The following is an 18,834-nucleotide window of genomic DNA, read 5'->3' on the forward strand; positions in this document are numbered from 1 at the left end:
TTTGAGAAATAATAATGTAGAGAAATATTTTCAAAAGACAGTGATAATGAAGGAAATAACAATAGGTATAAATAACAAATAAATGCATAATAGTTTTCCCTTATAGAACACCTTTATATCTAGTGTCTAACCCATTAGATTATAGGCATTCTGAAGCTCACATGTATTTTAATTAAAATGTGATTCATCCTTCTATATATTTAAAATAATATAGAAATGACCTATTTTTGAATTAGTATTTCATTTTTATGTTATATGTACAAGGAAGAAATCATAACCTTGCTTTTATTTATTCAATAAACATAAGAAAACCTTTATCAGGTAATTTTAAAATATAATTTCTGCCTTTATGATGCTACTGAAACTACTCCGCTACTATGAACACCTGATGAGGTTTAGTTGCAGATCCAAGGGACACATGTAGTTCTTACTTTATTGGACTTCTCGATGCATTTGACTTGGACCACCATGCTGTTTGAAACTTTATTGACTTCTGTGACTCTTCCCGTTCTTCTCCTTCTAATTTTTCACTATTCCTCCTCTCTGTGTCCAGGAACACTATTATCTATCATTCTTGAATTTCTTGTCCCTACACTATACATAGTGTTTCTAGGTAGCAAACTGATTCTCATAATTTCAACTCTTACTAGTAGGAGTTTCCCCAATTTTTATCTCCAGCGAAATGACTTCTCACCTGAGTCACATATTCACTGCCCTCTAGGTGGCTCTACCAGTATCTTAAATTTCGAAGCCACATCTCAGCATTTCCTCTTCCAATCTGCTGTAACTCTAACACCTGCTATCCAAGGTGATGGCATCGGAATGAACCAGTTTCCAAGCTGAAATTTAAGTCACCTGTGACTCCTTCAACATCATCTCCCATACCTGACCCCTTCTAATATGACCTTCTAAATATTTCTTTCTTTCTTGTTTTTTTTTTCGTTTTTTTTTTTTTTTGGCTGTGTCAAGCAGCTTGTGGGATTTTAGTTCCCTGACCAGGGATTAAACCCAGGCCCTAAGCAGTGAGAGCGTGGAGTCCTAACCACTGGACTGCCAGGGAATTCTTAAATATTTCTTGAAACTTTCCTTCCTCTCCCTGTGTATTCCCACTGCTCTGGTTTAGGACTCTCATCATCCCTCTTTTGAACTGTTACAAAACCCTCTTAATTTGTTTCACCATTCCAATTCTTGCCTGAGCAATCTACAATTAAATAAAAATCTTAACATATTACCCCTCACATACACTGAAGGGCATCAACTATGTATAACAGGAATAGCAAATATGCCATCAACGCCATGACTCCGTTGCAACTATGGAACTTTTAGTAACTAAAATATTCAAATTTAATAAATCCTAATATTCATCCAGAATCCTTCTGAAAACAGAAACCAAGCCACCCAGTTACGTCATAAAAGCTTTGGCAATAAGAGTAAATTCACTTGCCATGTTGATTAGGATAAACCCCTTTGTAGGACACAAGTTCATCCATGATCTGGCGTTCGTCAAATTCTCCAATTTCATCTCCATCCACTCCCTGCCTCATATTCTATGTAATGCTTCAGTGATAGTCTTTTCTTTCTTAACCATACTGTTTCTTCTTTCTGGGCTTTTGCTTATGCTGACCTCTGTGTCTGGAGGCTTTCTCTTCACACCTCCAACTTTTTGCCAATTTCAATTCCAGTTAATTCTTTCCTGTCCTTGTGGAGCCAGCCTAGTCTGTACCTCGTCCTGACTCCAGTGAGAGATGATGACTCTAATCCATGTTCCTGTAGTATCCTGTGCATATTTCTACCACTGTCTGTCATTGCTCTTATTTTTCTTGATTATAATTTTTTCCAATTATGTGTTTGTCCAGATGATAGGAGTCTTGAAACAGAAACGCAGTTTTATTATTACTCTTTGCAATCTGGGGACAACTTAAACAGTAACTAGCACATAATCAAACACTATATAAGATGAATTAATTAATTTTAAAAGTATTGCTGCAAATGGGGATAAGTAGGCACATATAGGAAAGGTTTTCATCTTTTTTACAGCAAAAGTCATCAACTTCTGACATGTACTCTCCAGCCTCATAATGTCCACCCCAGTCCACATAATTAATTCATGTTGTCAGGTTGCTATAGGAATTAGAGTTTCAGACATCTGTCTAAATGCCAGAAACACTAAATACATTTTCCATAAAAATGTATATTTAAATGATCACTGCATTAATGACTTCAGAGAAAACAAGCTTTTGTTTTTTTTGCAAATTGCCTCTAAATATCTAAATTTGGGGGTTTTGTCATGAATTATTATTATGTATCATACATCAAAGTTATATATATTTTGTGTTTATTTGTCTTTGCCCATATTTAAAAGAACACATATTGACTTGATTATCGGTGCAATGTAAGTACTATTTATTCATCTCATCAACATGCTGTGCCTTTATATGGTTGCAGAACATCTAACAGAAGTAAGTGTTTCAAGGTAGTTTTTATAACATAATTCATACTACTTTTCTGGTCTTCTTAGTCATAAACTGAAGATATAACTTTGCCTTCAGTGAAATTAGCTATAAGAGCTCTATTTAGCCCGGAGAAAATTTCTATTAAAATCCACTTTAATATGGCAATAGATTTTCAGAGTCCTCAGTCAAAAAATTTTGTTCTCTTGAATTTTACTTGTATGTTTCTTTTGTAAAACTAAACAGAAATGACTCTATGCTAATACAGTATTTCCATATTGTCTGAGTCTAAATTCTTGATCAAGGTGTGTGTGTGTGCACATTGTAAAGAATGTGAGAAGAAAGAGACAGAGGAAGAAAAGGGTCAGTTTCAAAATACAAATGCCGTGTCATTTGATCCAATAATACATGAGCTTTCAAGCTGGAACTTAGGTGAACTGGATCTCATATTTTACATGGAATGTTTTGAGAATCATGAGACAGCTATATGAAATATTTCCACTTGATTCACCAAAACATCAGTAAATAGTGCAAAGTAGTTTTCTCTTTGGTGTCTGAATATTATCTGGTGACTCCTAGTTTTGGAATGTGTTGAAATAAAATTGTTTGTCTTAAAATATGAGACAATATGTGCACTGGCCAGTTCACAGAGATGAATGGGAGGCTCTCCAGACATATCATAAAAAATTTCAGGGAAAAATATCTGTATGACAAATAGAAATAGTTCCCTTTTTATCCTTGTTTCAAGTTAGCTAGGGAAACCAACTTCATTTACAGGAAAATGGAGAAGGAAAATCTGGCCAAGGAAATGACTGATTCTGGGCTTTCATAAGTATGTGTTTCTATGTGTGGGAGTACAGATAGGAATCATTTCCTCTGAATGATGTTGTAGCCCAATTCATTCATTCACTAGTGTTTCCCGAGCACTTACTACACGCCAGGGATGATAAGCAAAACAAAGAATTGACCCCACCTCACAGAGCTTACTTACAGTTTAGTGGCAGAGAGAGGCAGATTATTCAATATTCACACAAACAAAAGTAAAATGTTAACTGTCAGAATTGCTGAGAAGAAGGAGTGCAGAGGAATAAACAGGGTAGTGGGGGACCTGTCTGAGGAAGTAACACATCAGTTGACATTTGGAGGATGGATAAATGTTAACTGGGCAAACAGAAAGGGAAGAGAGCTATGCAGTATCTTTGTTATGAAGACACACATTCTTATAAAAGTTAAAAGTCACACATAGAAAACATACCCACTGACCTCAGACTGTTATTGGTATCTGAGGTGGTATGGAGGGGAAATGAAATATGTTGGGTAGACCTGCGGCTACAATAAGATATTTATTTAGCTTACATTCTAAACAGGGGAACAGATAATAAACATTTTGGCAAATAAATATATGTTAGATAGTAATAAATGTTATGAAAAATGAAGCAAAACGAGAAGATGGAAGAGTTAGGGAGTGATGCCACTTCAGATTGGGTGGTAAGGGAAGACTTTTCTTAGCAGATCCCTGAATGAAGAGAGAGAGTGAGCTATGCCCTATTTTATTAATTTCAAGAGCTAGATAAAAAGATGACTTTGGCAAAATGGTAATACCTATTTAATCTGGGTTGGAGATTTAGAACCTGTTTTATAATTCTTGATAATTCTGTACATTTGTATTTTGAAGTATTAAAAAAATCATTATATAACGTATATGTTTTTAGTCTATGAGAGGGAGGCTGGTGTCTGCAAGGTCCTGGAAGAATCTAGGTTAGCACCAACAGTAGGGTAGGAGTTTCATGTGCGACAAGCCTGGAGAAGTGGGTGGGTGCTAAACCAGCAAGTCCTTGTAGACTCTGTTGAGAATGTCGGTTTTTATTCTAAGACCAATGGGAAGACATTTAAGCCTGAGTAGGAGTAACAAGATTGGATCTATGATTTGAAGAATTTAAGAATTTCCATTTAGTCAAGAAATTTTAAACTGGCATCTACCATTTGCTAGGTATGGGAAGAATAGTGGTGATAGATCTTTATACTTAAAGAACTTGAAGTATAGAGATGGGTGAAATTTTTGCTATCATCTGTAGATGAACTCACTGGCTAGATAGTTTGAGATCTCCCAGTAAACTGCATGTTCTGCACCTTCAGCAACCTGCGTGTTACCATCTTTGGCAAAGGTTGGGCAATCACCTTGATCTCAACGGCTTTGAGAATTTTGGTAACTCACTAATTCATTTATTGTGGAGAAAAAATTTGTTTTTGTGTAATCAAGTATCTTCCTATATGCCGTTTTACCAGTTTTCTGTTGTATCCGTGCAATGTTTATGATCCTTTCCTAAATTGGAGGCTTCAAATATTTCAAGATTAAGAAGTCCTGGGCAAAGGACAGAAGAACCACATGAGGGGCATGTTCCTTGCTAAAACAAATATATATATATATATATGTATAGCTGATTCACTTTGTTATAAAGCAGAAACGAACACACCATTGTAAAGCAATTACACTCCAATAAAGAAGTTAAAAAAAATCACCCCTTTGGAGTGTCATTTGAGGATTGGAACTTCACAGATTTTGCCAAAAAGGGGATTTAAAATTCAAGTATCAGTGAAGAATAAACTTTTCATATTTTGGAGGTAGGGTATGTCTTCTGTCTAAGGAACATTAAGTGATTCACTACTACTGAAGACCTGGAAGAAGTGATAAAGATGAACTCTTGATGAAAATATATGAGTATATGGAAGGATGCCAAACAATTCCAAAAATTGGTTTAAGATCTTTTGAGCACTTGCTTCTGACTTTCGTATTTCCCAATGATTTACATCATTCCTCTGGTGTTTATTATTTTCCACAAAAGTTAACTAATATACCTCTCAAGACAAATGAGGTTCGTAGTTTGCCATGGAGCACATGTTGGTGTTAGTCAAACTTGGTCCTTGATCCATTCTCTTTAGTTGTGTACAAAACAGGGCTACCAAGTTACTCCATCATCTCAAGTGATTTATTGACTGAGGCATAAATTTATTGGCAACTAAGATTTTATCTAAGTAACTCAGATTGACACCATATAGAATAAGCTACCTTATATTCATCATAAAACAAGAGCAGTTTCTTTCTGGAACTTGGGAGGCTATTAAATCTTAATCTTTGGAACATCTAAAATTCAGTTATCATACTATGAAAAAAATAATTGTGCCCAGACTATAATATCTATAGATGAATTCTGAGGAAAAATAATGTATAGCTAATAATGACATTTGCTTTTAAGATAATCATGGGTAATATAAGCAATTAACTGAATCATACATATTTTTATGCAAATGCCAAAACATTGGTGGAATTGCATAAAGTCTGACATATAACTTTTTATGTTGCCATGTTAGAATTGATGAAATTGATTTGTTTGAATGTGGCAAGGGAACAAAATGAAGGGTAAAATAAGCTTATTTATGAAAGAGAGTTGAAATTTATTTATGAAATCAGAAAATGAGGGAACTTGATTTTCAATTCTTTTGTATTTGTTACTACATAGGTTCAACCTCAAGGAAAAAAAAAAAAAAAAAAAACAGAATTGCATCTCCAGTTTGGAAAGCCTTTGCCTCACTTTTCTAACTCAAAGTTTAAAGCGGTATGATACAGTAGAAAAACAAACGGATTCAGAGTCTGCTAACTTAAGATTTAGTGCCGTCTTTCTCAGTAGCAATGAGATGAAGTTACATAAGGATCATATAACTGTTTTGTCTTCCCTTTCCTGAATAACACCTACTTCATAACTTTTGTAAGAGTGGCAGTAAGTAATTAGGGAACATGCTTTAAAGAATTTTAACATATGGCAGAAACATAAAGCATTAAAGTTATTATACTAGATATTAAAGATTGAGAGAGTTGACCTGATGGTGGATGGAGCCTTATGTTTCATCTTCAGAGGGTCAGTAAGGTGGAGCTGCAGGAATTGGGCTTTGGAGCGACAGGGACCCAAATCAAAACGCTGCCTTTGCCCCTTATAGTCTTTCTGAGGTTAGGAAGTCATTTAATCCTCTTAAGTATCCATTTCCTTATCCATAAATGGAAATAATGAGTTTTAACTAATATGTGTAAATGACCTAGGATGGTGTCCAAAGCTAAATGAAGCTCATTAATTTCCTTTCTGGTGCATTTTCTTTAATCACTGTGTTCTTTTCAGATATTTATCTATAATATTTTTGCAATCAATTATGTGCTGCAAAAATTTGAAAAGTGTACTTGTTATCCCATTTTACAGCAAGATCACATGGTGACATGAAGGAAAATCTCAGGCTCAAACGTTTCTAATACCATAAGAGCAAGGTGATAGCTGAGAGCCTCCAGGAATCAGTGTGATTTCTTCTTTTTGTTCTTTTCCTTCCTGATCTTCCTAATCTTCCCACCTTATCTAAAATCTTAACACCAGCTCCTCACTTTCCCATTTCCCTGCTTTCTTTATCTTCATGGCATTTATAGCCATCTGTTATGTTCCATATTTATGTATAAATTAGTTTATTATTTTTGGTAGTATATAAACTCTGTGTGAACAGGAATTTATTATTTTGGATGTAACCTTCCCTTAGTTAAAATTACTAATTATTTTGTATTTCCCAAAATAAAAGTTGGGATATTTTAGGAATAAAATACTGTGCATTTAATTTGTTGCAAAAGAAAATATATTTAAAGAGAGTGTGTATGTCCTTTTAATAAATGATTTAAAACTTACTTTGTCATGTATGTAATAAGCATAGCTAAAAATTATGCATCCTAAAACTGTGTGATTTTTAAAATACAGCACATTTTCCGTGTATGGAGATTTTTACTGCAGAAAGGTATCTAACATGACAATCTGACAATCTGTCATTGGGATGCCACCACTGCTTTTCCCAGATCAACTGACAAGACCTCAGCCGGGTTCTTACAGGTTACTTAAGAATACTTCTAGAGCCATCCTTGGCCATGAAGTTACTGTTGGAACTATTCTTAAACCATGCTATCACCATGCAAGGAAGCTGCAGGTTTTGAAAAATCAGGAGTGGGATTATAATGATTTAGACCTTCTTACTGTTAGGTAGTGAAGGTGATTATAATACTATAAAAGCCCTGGGTCTTACACCCTTTTGTGAGAAGGATCTGTGTGCCATTAATTAAACCACAACTTCTACTATTAGATATTATTAAAGAGACCAAACCCAAGAGACTAACGATAACCCTCACCCTACTGTGGACTTGGATTCAACGTGTAGAATTGGGTTATTCCAATTATAGTGTATAGAAGAGAAAATAAGTCATGTAAAAGGCTAGGCAGAAACAATACATTTATTTCTTATGAACAAAAATTTATGCTTTACAAATAATGTCAGAAATTTAGTATTTTAAAATGGAGATTTATTTTTTAATCTTGTGTTATTCTTCTATGTTGACCATATAGAAGAACATGGGTTTTCAAGTAAAAATATTCTACTAGTAGACATCATATAATATGAAGGGGAGCTGGAAGTGAGCCTCAAAGCTCAAAATGTGAATGCTTTCATGCCCACTATTCCTAAATAATAATTATTATTAAATAATTATTATTAATTATTGTAAATATTGTAGTATACATCTTAATTCATCTATATATCTGTAAAATAAGAAGACTTATCTAGATAATCAAAAAACTTTTAACCCAGTTGGCCTACAGGTAATACTATACTATCAAATTCTATTTTAATAAATATGTGAAGTATAATTATATGTTCATTATAAGAAGCATGCATATTTTGTGTTAGAGGTGTAAAGTGTACACATTATAAAGTTGGTTGTTCCTATGTACTTTTGTAGAAATGCTAAGGTCTAAATTTGCTCTTCTTCAAATGCATTCAGCAACTTTGTGGAATATACACTTGTTGTGACATCTTATTCTAATGAAAGAAATAAACCCTTTGGGAATGAAAACTTAGATAATATTTTATACAATATTTTAAATTCTCTTGGTTGTTCAAACTGCATTTTTCTAAAACAGGATATCTTTTAAGTGTTTTTGGTAACATCTTTAATAAGCAGTAGTCTCTCAGTGGAAGAAGAGAGCAGAGAACAAGAGAGTTTCTAATTTGTATTAAAAATAGTAATTTGACATTTACTTCTTAGTCCTTCTCCAACTGTCTACAAAATCTTGCCTTGCACACTATGGTAATCTTGCCTTAAATTGGCAGTGATTTGTACCATGTATGTCACTTTGAAACTTGTATTCATGTTTATTTACATAACCCTGATATTAGAGATATTTAAAAAGCCAAAACTCTAATCTGGAGTCAAGGATATTTGAGAACATAAAATGCATGATGGATTAGAAGTATGTATTTCAGTGTTTAACCATATTTGCTTGTGTACAATATAATTGTGTCCATCCACAATACTGTGTGTGTGTTTATATTTATATAACTGTAAGAGTGCTGAACTATAGTCGTATAGCTTCTTATAGAAAAATGTAGAAACATTTTATACTTTAATGATTACTGAAATTTCAAAGAACATATTTCCTTGTAATTCCTTCTGTGACTTTATTTCTCTTAAATATGTTTGGGTTAAGTTGCTTAAACTTTGGCTCACAAAAAAATTTTTTTCTCAGAATTCTTTCTTCATGATTTAAGCAGAATTGAAAAACTGGAGCAATAAAATCCAACAAATACATCTTATTACTTACTAATGCTTTATCTTCTTAGGGACACTAGCTGCTTTGGCTAGATAAACTTCAAACTCTCCAAATGTTTGAATTTCACATTTTGGAAACACTTTTTATTTAATGTCTTTTTTATATCCGATATAACTTTTAAACTTATGACATTCATCCTTTGACATTCTGCACAGGAAACATGAATTAATCATTGAGTTTGTCCGGCAAGGGGAGCGGCATCTTACACTGATACTGTGAGCACACACAAGCTGTGCCTGAGATTATAGCACAAGAAAACATCCCAACAGCTATTGCACTGCTGCTTGCTCAATTCCCAGTCTCCTGAAATTCTAGGCCTTGATAGTACAGGGGTGGACTCTATGCTTATGTAATGTTGACTTTGTTATTGCACTTTCTGAAAACATAGAGGTTACTGTTAATAGCAATGCAAACTGGGCCAGGGGTTGCGGTCCATCTTTTGAAAGCATTTACAGGAAACGGTTTAATAAACCATTGTTATTGTTACAAAAATTATATTTTATTAATTAAGAATCACAAATGATTGTAAATATATAAGTATTTTTTTAATGAAGTCTAGCTGGAAAGCAGATGATTTCATTACTGCCTACAATAATACAGATCAGCCTAGAAAGGGGGAGCATTTGTTAAAGAGCAGTGTTAGACTTTCTTTGAAAGCTGCCCAGAAAACAGATTTTATGTGAAGTAACTACTGTGCGGTTTCTCTCATACCCTGCCTGTAGTGTTAATGACTGCTTTTGTCAGCTTTGTAGCTCTTTTTTCCTTGATTTCTTTTTTTTTCCTACTTTCTCTCACTGATTTGTAAGCAGTTTAAGACTAGAACCCTGTCATTTAACTCTTTGGTACAGTGGTTCTCCGTATCCATGGGTCTGCATCCATGGATTCAACCAACCGTAGTTGGGAAAATAGTCAAAAAAAAGAAAAATTCTAGAAAGTTCCAAAAAGCAAAACCTGAATTTCCTATGCAGACAACTATTTATGTAGCATTTACATTGTATTTACAACTATTTACATAGCATTTACATTGTATTAGGTATTCTAATGATCTAGAGATGATTTAAAGTATACGGAAGGAGAGAAATAGGTGAGGGAGATTAAGAGGTACAGACTTCCAGATACAAAATAAATGAGTCACAGGTATAAAATGGACTGTGGGGGGAATATAGTCAATAATTATGTAATATCTTTGTATGGTGACAGATGATAACTAGACATCATGGTGATCATTTTGAAATGTATAGAAATATCAAATCACTTTGCTGTGTACCAGGAACTAGTGTAGTGCTGTAGGTCAATTATACTTCAAAACAAACAAGCAAACAAACTCATAGAAAAAGAGATCAGATTTATGGTTACCAGAGGTGGGGGGTTTAGGGAGGGGAAATTAGAGGAAGGCAGTCAAAATGTCAAACTTCCAGTTATAAGATAAATAAGTACTAGGGATGTTATGTACAACCTGATAAATATAATTAACATTGCTGTATGTTATACATGCAAGTTATTAAGAGAGTAAATCCTAAGAGTTCTCATCACAAAGAAAAAAATTTTTTTCTATTTTTTTATTTTGGTGTCTATATGAAATGATGGCTGTTCACTAAACATACTGTGAAAATCATTTCATAATGTAGGTAAATCAAATCATTATGCTGTATACCTTAAACTTATGTAGTGATATATGTCAATTATACCTCAGTAAAACAGGAAGGAAAAATTTAAAGTATATTGGAGGATGTGTATGTGTTATATGCAAACACTGCACCATTTTATATAAGGGACTTGAGCATGCGGGGATTTGCGTATCCATGGGGAAGGGGTAGAACTAATCCCCTGTAGATACCAAGGGAGGACTGTATCTCCCTTCACCAAGGAATGGAGTTTTGAATGAGGTAGATACAATAAATGTTGATGCTGTAGGTCCTTTATGCAGGTAGAAGTATGAAGCTTCATCAAGAAGATGGAACTTATCCAGAGAAGAATACACAATTCCACTCCCTCTACTCCTTTCCAATCTTGGTAGTTACAAAGAATTAAGTAACTTAATGCTGTGGGATAATGATGGGTCTGGGAGATGGAAGTTCTACCCTTAGTTCTGCCATGAGCTAGCCATGGGATCTTGCTTTGTTTTGCAAAGTGAGGATGTTGGACCAGTTGATTTTTAAATTACCTCCTAGTTCTAAGATTAATTCTTTTCTAATGAAGAGCACTAGAATATCCTTACAGTAATTCCCTATGCCAGGTAATAACTCTCTTAAAACTCTGGAACGTAGGACTTGATTTCACTACAAGCTGAAATCTTGTGATCATATCCACAAAATGGACTACAATTTTAGTACCTGTATTTTTTTTAATTTTATTTTATTTTTGTGGTACGTGGGCCTCTCACTGTCGCAGCCTCTCCCGTTGTGCAGCACGGGCTCTGGACACGCAGGCTCAGCAGCCATGGCTCATGGGCCCAGCCGCTCCGCACCATGTGGGATCTTCCTGTGTCCCCTGCATCGGCAGGCGGACTCTCAACCACTGCGCCACCAGGGAAGCCCTAGTACCTGTATTTTTAATGATATAAAAAGATGTTATTAAATCTAGAAGTGTTTTTAAATTTTTTTGTTGTTTTTAGGTTGTTGTTCTAGGTTTTAGGTTGTGGTTTTGCTTCATTTTAGTAATATGGCATGACTTTACATTTTTCTTTTCACCTTTACCAACTGTCAATAGTAAAATTTCTAAATTGGCTAATAGTTGTGAACTACAAGAGTCTTAATCACAATGTCCACGTACTACAGACAGTAAAAAGTTCTCAATCCACATATATATTTTATTCTAATACTTGTGTGCCCTTCAGTGTTGCCAGAATCATTTGTGGATGGAACAATTGATGCCTTGCCATGGTAAATAGACTAACCCCCAGCAAACAGACCACTAACACTTAATGTTAATAATAATGCTAAAATAATAATGCTTAAAATCCTGCTATTTTATTATCCTCTATGTCATCTATTTTCCATTTGTTTCTTAGGGTATCCTTGAAGGTTAATCAGAGAACCACTCACATGCCTCAAGGTAGGAAAAAGAACCCTTTTTTTGATTATAAAATATTTTGTATTTGTTTTAGCTATGTTTTAATACTTCACTCCCTTTGTTAGATATAGATAGAATTGATGTTGCTTATTCTGAAAACCTGAAAAATATTATGTCTACTTACCTGTTAAACTTGAAATCATCCAACACATAGTGTTTAGTCATCAGTTTGAATTTTTCTTCCATACTATTACATACTACTACAGTTTATTATATCTTTTAGAGTTTATGTTTTACTGCAGATAGAATTTATTCAATATTTTATATTTTTGTATTACCTTTTTCATAATTTTAGGGTAGTTTGACATTACCATATACTATTTCCATGTATCAGGAAGATAATTATATAATATATACTCTTAGGTATACTAATATATGCAATATATTGTTAGAAACTGAGATTCTCTAGCCTACCATAATTTCATAGCTTTCTTCTTATTTTAAAACTGTAATTTTTGAAGAAACCACCAAAGTAACCATAAGTATAATTAGCTATCATGATTTAGTAAACTAAATGTTAATTTGGAAGAATTTACTTCAGTGTTAGCTTTTCTTAATAAGAGTGCCAGAAAATGTGGCCCTTTTCTTGGCTAGGATGTATGTGAAGATAAATTTAGAATTTCTAGTCTAGTAAATAACTTCTCTGATAATAGCTTAATTGTAGCTATTTCTAACCAAATTGTTTAATTGTGATAAATCACATGCAAATTGTTCAGATGTAGGTCAACCTCTCACTCCTTCATTCTAGCACCTCTTTTCTAATTCAAGACAAACCGCTCAATGCCTAAAAGAGGTAGAATGGTACAGATTAAAAACATAAGACAAAAACCAAACAATAATAACATAAAAATAAATAGTGGGCTAGGAGCCACAAAGATAGCAAGGCAGGTTGCATTTATTTTACCTTAGCTGATGATCTCTTATGCTGTGTTTGTACACTATCATTTGCTCACTGCTCATGAGATTTGTGGGTGACAAATCATGGTGCCTCTAGGATGCTAAGTTTCCTCATCTGTATTTATTTTTGGTGATCTGGTTGAGTGACACAAGTGGGACTCAGTGATGGGAAAGAATGCCTTGTGTGGCTCTGGGGAGGCCAACTGAGCTATATTGCAGTTGTATAAGGTCTGGAAATCCTTTATTTTCCTAACTGCTACATTCTAGTTCTAATCTATAGTTGCCTTTGTGATGGGTCATTGTATCACTTTCTGATGAACAGCTGAGATTTTATGAATTCTATTTAATCATTATATGTTGTCTACTATACTTTGAAAGAAAAATTTTTATCTTCAGTTTCTAAAGCATCAAAAAATGATAAAGCAGATTCATGAGTTTGTTATATTTGCTGTCTTTTACCTCTAGGTGATTATCGCTGATACTTTTGGTATATTGACAGAAAATAGTGAGCATTCCTGGTTATTGACAAAAAATTATTTTGGCCTTAGTGCTAATAAAATTAGAAATCTGCCTTACTATAAACATAATTTTTAAAATTATCTTCATTGGAATTTTATTTAAGAATTTGAATTTATATTTTCATATAACTTACGATTTTAACATTTTCTAACATTTGTTTTGAGTTAAATTTTTCATTCTTGAAAAATTACTGAATGAAATTACTGACTTAAAAAGTGCCAATGATTTTTCTAATTCTTAGAATGGGGAAAATAGATGGTGTATACTTCGTATTTCTTTCAATATAAATACTTTTGTTGTTTGAATTATTTAAAATTAAAAGTTAGAGAATTATACTAAATAGAAAGTGATATTTCCCTCAAAGTTAGCTACTAATAAAGTTTGGGTGTTTATTCTTCCAGATTCCTTCTTTATATACATAAACATCAATATCAATCTATGCACATAATGCTTTCATACCATATGCATGATTCTGTTTCTTTAACATTTTAATTATGAAATTTTTTCTAAGTCAATATATGTTACCTATTTCATCCTTTTTAATGGCTGCATTTTAGACACATTTTTGATGTACCATGATTTATTTAACAGGCCCTCTAAACTTCTTCTTAATAGAATTTTATAATAGAATGAAAGCAGGCCTTCCTTAATTACATTTTTGGCAGGCATACAAAAGGGTAATTCCCATTTGTATGTTGAATTAGGAAATTAAGGAGTGAAGGAAAAGTGTTACAGTAAAGAGGCATAAAAAGTATTAGGTAAGTGCACATAAATGGTCAGTGGAAAGAAAAGGGAATAATATAGATGTTCATGGAACCGTGTTTTAGATATGTAAAAGTAAAATTCTGATATTTTTTCCAGGTTCACACCACATGATACACCTTCCATAGCTTTCAAAGAGACATTTCCCTTCATCCTCAGTCTCAGCAGTCTTACATCTTTTTAACGCTTTGGGGAAAAATAGATCTCATCACACATGTTATGTCACAATATAAAAATTCATCTCGCATTTATCTTTTTTTTCTCTACTTGCTGTTAACTCTTAGAGGGTAATGACTGTGGGCTACTCATATCTGAACTTAGTAGGTGCTAAATTGGATTGAAGTGTGAAAAGGGGGAGAAATCAGGTAGAAATGTTTAATCTTACCAGAAGAAGAAGGTTCCACTACCTGCCTATTATCTCTGGAGCAAATACAGTAATAATTAATTATTCTGATGAATAGGATACAAAGGATATAAACACGTGATTTTTGATATATAATGAAAGTTCTTTTAAACTGAATTTTAATGATTCTTAGAGGCACTCATGCTTAAAATCAGACCTACAAGTTAAGTGTTTCAGAAAAATATTTATAAATTTATGAAAAAATATTTGTATAGTACTGAGTTTATTTATACATTACCTCATATGGATCTAAAAACACTTTGTCAGCTTTAAAGTATTATACACATGTAAGACATTATTTTTATTGGTAAGACAGTAAGAAAGTTGGCTCCGTGGATTTAAAGTATGGATGGTTATTTACAAAATAGAAGTAATATATAAAAGAAGCAGTTCTTTATGTGAATTCTGTTAGAAGAAAGGGAATATTGCTTTTAATACTTGTATATAATGCAAATTGCTACTCATGCCATTTAAATGAATCTTTGACATTATCTCAACCAGCAAAAGTAGAGTTATTAATAGTTTGAATTATGCCTGAAAGAACCTTTGATTTCACATTAGTCTGAATTCAATAGTAGTGTTAATTTAAAATATCTGAACATATGTACCAATTTCTTTTTTTTAACAGGAAAATGAAAAATTAGTGGGTGTAAAAGTCTCTTTTGAAACTGAATGTAATACCTACTGCATAATAGCTTTTCTCCTCATCTGACTTGCAGAAGTCACTAGCCCCAAACTCTGATTTTACATACATTTTACTGGACAAATCAGGAAGGAAGAAAGGATCTTGGTCAGCCTTCTAAATACATTTTTGAGCTTGTTTTGCTGACCTTTGCTTGACCAGAGCTTGAACCTTAGTATTTCAGATGTATATTTTTACATTGTCTTTGCTCTCAAAGCTCTCCAGTCGTTGTTATCTATTTGGCCAGGGTTGTAAATTCAAGTATTTTTGGGACCCATGAATATAACAAAAGTGGGTATAACAGGCCAGTATTGTACAATAGGGAGTGGTGTGGATTGAGGAACAGATGATCACATGCTCAACATCCAGGGGCTGCTTCTGCTCATTGCAGTCAAATATTCTAACTAACTGTATGTTCCAGTAGCCATAACTTCTAAAGGTAAAGGGAACTAAATATTGGAATTTCTATGTGAAGTCTCACAGTTTTTGAATATGGGCTCAGATTTTAAATGTTGGGGAAAAAAAGAAAACCATGAAAAGCAATTATGACGTGCCCTAGATAAGCAATTTGCTACCTTTGCATAGATACCTTGTAAATATTTTCTCAATCAATGAGTGAATTATAAATCTCAATAAGATATAGGGAAATTAAAGAGCACTCTAACCCTTGTTCTCCCATGTCCATTGGAAATTTCATATAATTCTTTAAGGAGGGTCATAGCCATTAGCAACAAATATGGAGACCTACCAGATAAGCCTTTTCAGTCTATCTCTGGATTCCAGAAAGGGGAAAGCAAGAGTGAACCTTTGTTAAAATATAGTATGATATGCAAAAGAATGATGGTTAAGAGACATCTTTTTTGAACACATTTTTATCTTACCCCCAAATTCATCATGCTATTAATTTATTACCATTTTTTCTTTCTTTTTTTGTGGTACGCGGGCCTCTCACTGTTGTGGCCTCTCCCGTCGCGGAGCACAGGCTCCGGACGCGCAGACTCAGCAGCCATGGCTCACGGGACCAGCCGCTCCGCGGCATGTGGGATCTTCCCGGACCAGGGCAGGAACCCACATCCCCTGCATCAGCAGGCGGACTCTCAACCACTGCACCAGCAGGGAAGCCCTACCATCTTTTCTTTAATTCAAGCCTTCTGCAAATCTTTTGTCATTTATTAATTTTAAAGAAAATGGTGAATTAAAATAATGAATCAAAGGGAAGTCAAACCCAAGGGAAAAATAAAAATCACACATGCAAATCTTGACACATAATCATTAATGAATAAACATGGATCCAATGGACTCTGTTTTATCTTTTGACCTTCAAGATTTACTTTTTTTTTGAGATCTCTTCTGCTTTCCTTCTGGACAAACTCACCCTTCCTTCTTTTGTTTCAGTCCCTTATATCACCACACATTTCACTGCATTTAATGGTACCTAATTACGGTTGCTCTCATGTCTCGCTTCCCAAGTAGACTTGAGAATCTCAAGGCCAGAAACTATCTTTTAAAGATCATAAACTTATAGAAAACTTGCAAGTACAGTACAGAGAACTTTTTCCACTGAACTGTTTGAAAGTAAATTTTCAACCTAATGCCCCATTACCCTCAAGTACTTTAGGGTGTGTCTCCTTACAAACAAGAACATTTTCCACACAACCACAATAAAATAGTCAATATCAGGTACTAAGGACTGAATTGTGCCCCCACCCCCCATTCATATGTTGAAGCCCTAACCTGCAGTGTAACAGTATTTGGAGAAGGGAATTTGGGGAGCTAAGTAGGATTAGATGAGGTAATAAGCATGGTGCTCTCATAGTGGGATTAGTGCCCTTATAGGAAGAGATGCCATAGAGTTTGTTTACTTTCTCTGCCATGTGAGAGCAAAGCAAGCAAGAAAGTTCTCACTGAGGAGAAACTGGTTATCGCCTTGATCTTGGACTTGCCAGCCTCCAAATCTGTGAAAAGTAAATTCCTGTTGCTTGAGCCACACAGTTGATCACAGTTTATTAAGGCAGCTGGAGCTGACTAATACATCAGGAAATTAACATCGATACATCACTACTGTCTAATCCCCATTCAAGTTTCACCAGTTGTCCAAATAAATTTCAACTATTGTTCTTTGGAGTGTAAGAATTTGTTTCCAAATGATGTGCCTCGTTCGATAGTTTCATTTTATTAGTCTCCATGAGTGTAGAAAAGTTCCACAGACTTCCCTTGACTTTCATGACCCTGATGCTTTTGAAGATTACATTACAGTTGTTTTGTAGTACAGCCTTTACTTTGGATTTGTCTGATGCAGGGACCATATTTTATGCAAATTTGGATCCTAGCATCTAGGACAGTGTCTGCATATAGATGATGTTCAATAAATGCTAGTTGAGGAAAGAATTAGTGATTGAAAAACTCTGACTCTGAATCACTTGCATAATGCTAATAGCAACAATTTCAAAACTTTAAAGAGAAAAATGTAAAGCATGTCCAAAATAAGAAAAAACACAAATTCTCGTGTCTTCTGGTACTGCTATTGAGATCTGTTGTTTAACTCATTTAGTGAGCATACGTACACTGGCTATTATGTAAGTTAATACCAGTTTCTTTAGAGCAGTGCTTCTCAAAGCATGTTTTGTGGACTGCTTCCAGTTCACACACTGTTTCTGGTTCATGATGACCTAAGTAGAGAAATTGGTGATAAGCATTTAGAAGACCTTTTTAGTATTTTGACAAAGTGGCTCTATTTCTGCTGAATCTAATAATTCTAAAGTGATATTAGTAGATATATTTTATCTGATTTTCTTTTTTATTCCATTTATCTAGTAATTAATTTACATTATATTTGCCATATTATTGATCCACAATGAATTAGAAGTTTAAAAGGGGTCACTTGTCACAGTTCATGGTCATTCCCATCAGAGTAAAGTGCAACTAAAGTGGGCTAGAACTTGGTGGGATTTGACCTTGCACCTGAAGAATGGGTAAAATCTTACTAGTTTAAAAGTTAGAGAAATGGATAATTCAGGCTTAACAAAGTGTAAGAATAAGCCTGTGTGTATTTGCATTATGTGTGTGCAAGTGTGCTCTTATTTGCTTGCTTGTGTGTATTGGATGGGTATTACTGAATGGAAGACAAGAATTTAAAAGACAGTAAGACCTCATGATTCTAATACTGAGTGGTAGCAACTCTTCCTGCGTCTGATTGCACTGCATGCCAAAAGAGTAGCATTGTCCTCTATAGAACATTCTCATGTTCTCCCTTTCCTTTCTGAAAATGTTCTTTCCCTTGAGCACCAGAGATTTAGAATTCCCATTGCTGGCAAAATACCAATAAGCTGCTCTGACCAAGAAAGTGGCCAGTGCTGCTATTACCAC

The 18,834-nt window shown here is 34.2% G+C and overlaps 1 long non-coding RNA gene across 8 annotated transcripts in view; it reads left to right on the top strand.

Moving 5' to 3' along the window:
• LOC307186261 overlaps nucleotides 1-18,834 on the top strand; it is a 572,345-nt gene that overhangs the window by 440,936 nt on the left and 112,575 nt on the right. For all 8 annotated transcript variants that reach the window (XR_013828291.1, XR_013828292.1, XR_013828293.1 and 5 more), the window contains one exon: nucleotides 12,144-12,187. This is a non-coding gene — a long non-coding RNA (uncharacterized lncRNA). The remainder of the gene's footprint in view (nucleotides 1-12,143; nucleotides 12,188-18,834) is intronic.

The sequence above is a fragment of the Stenella coeruleoalba genome, assembly GCF_951394435.1.
Source record: "Stenella coeruleoalba genome assembly, chromosome: 5".
In the NCBI taxonomy this organism is placed as follows: Eukaryota; Metazoa; Chordata; class Mammalia; order Artiodactyla; family Delphinidae; genus Stenella; species Stenella coeruleoalba.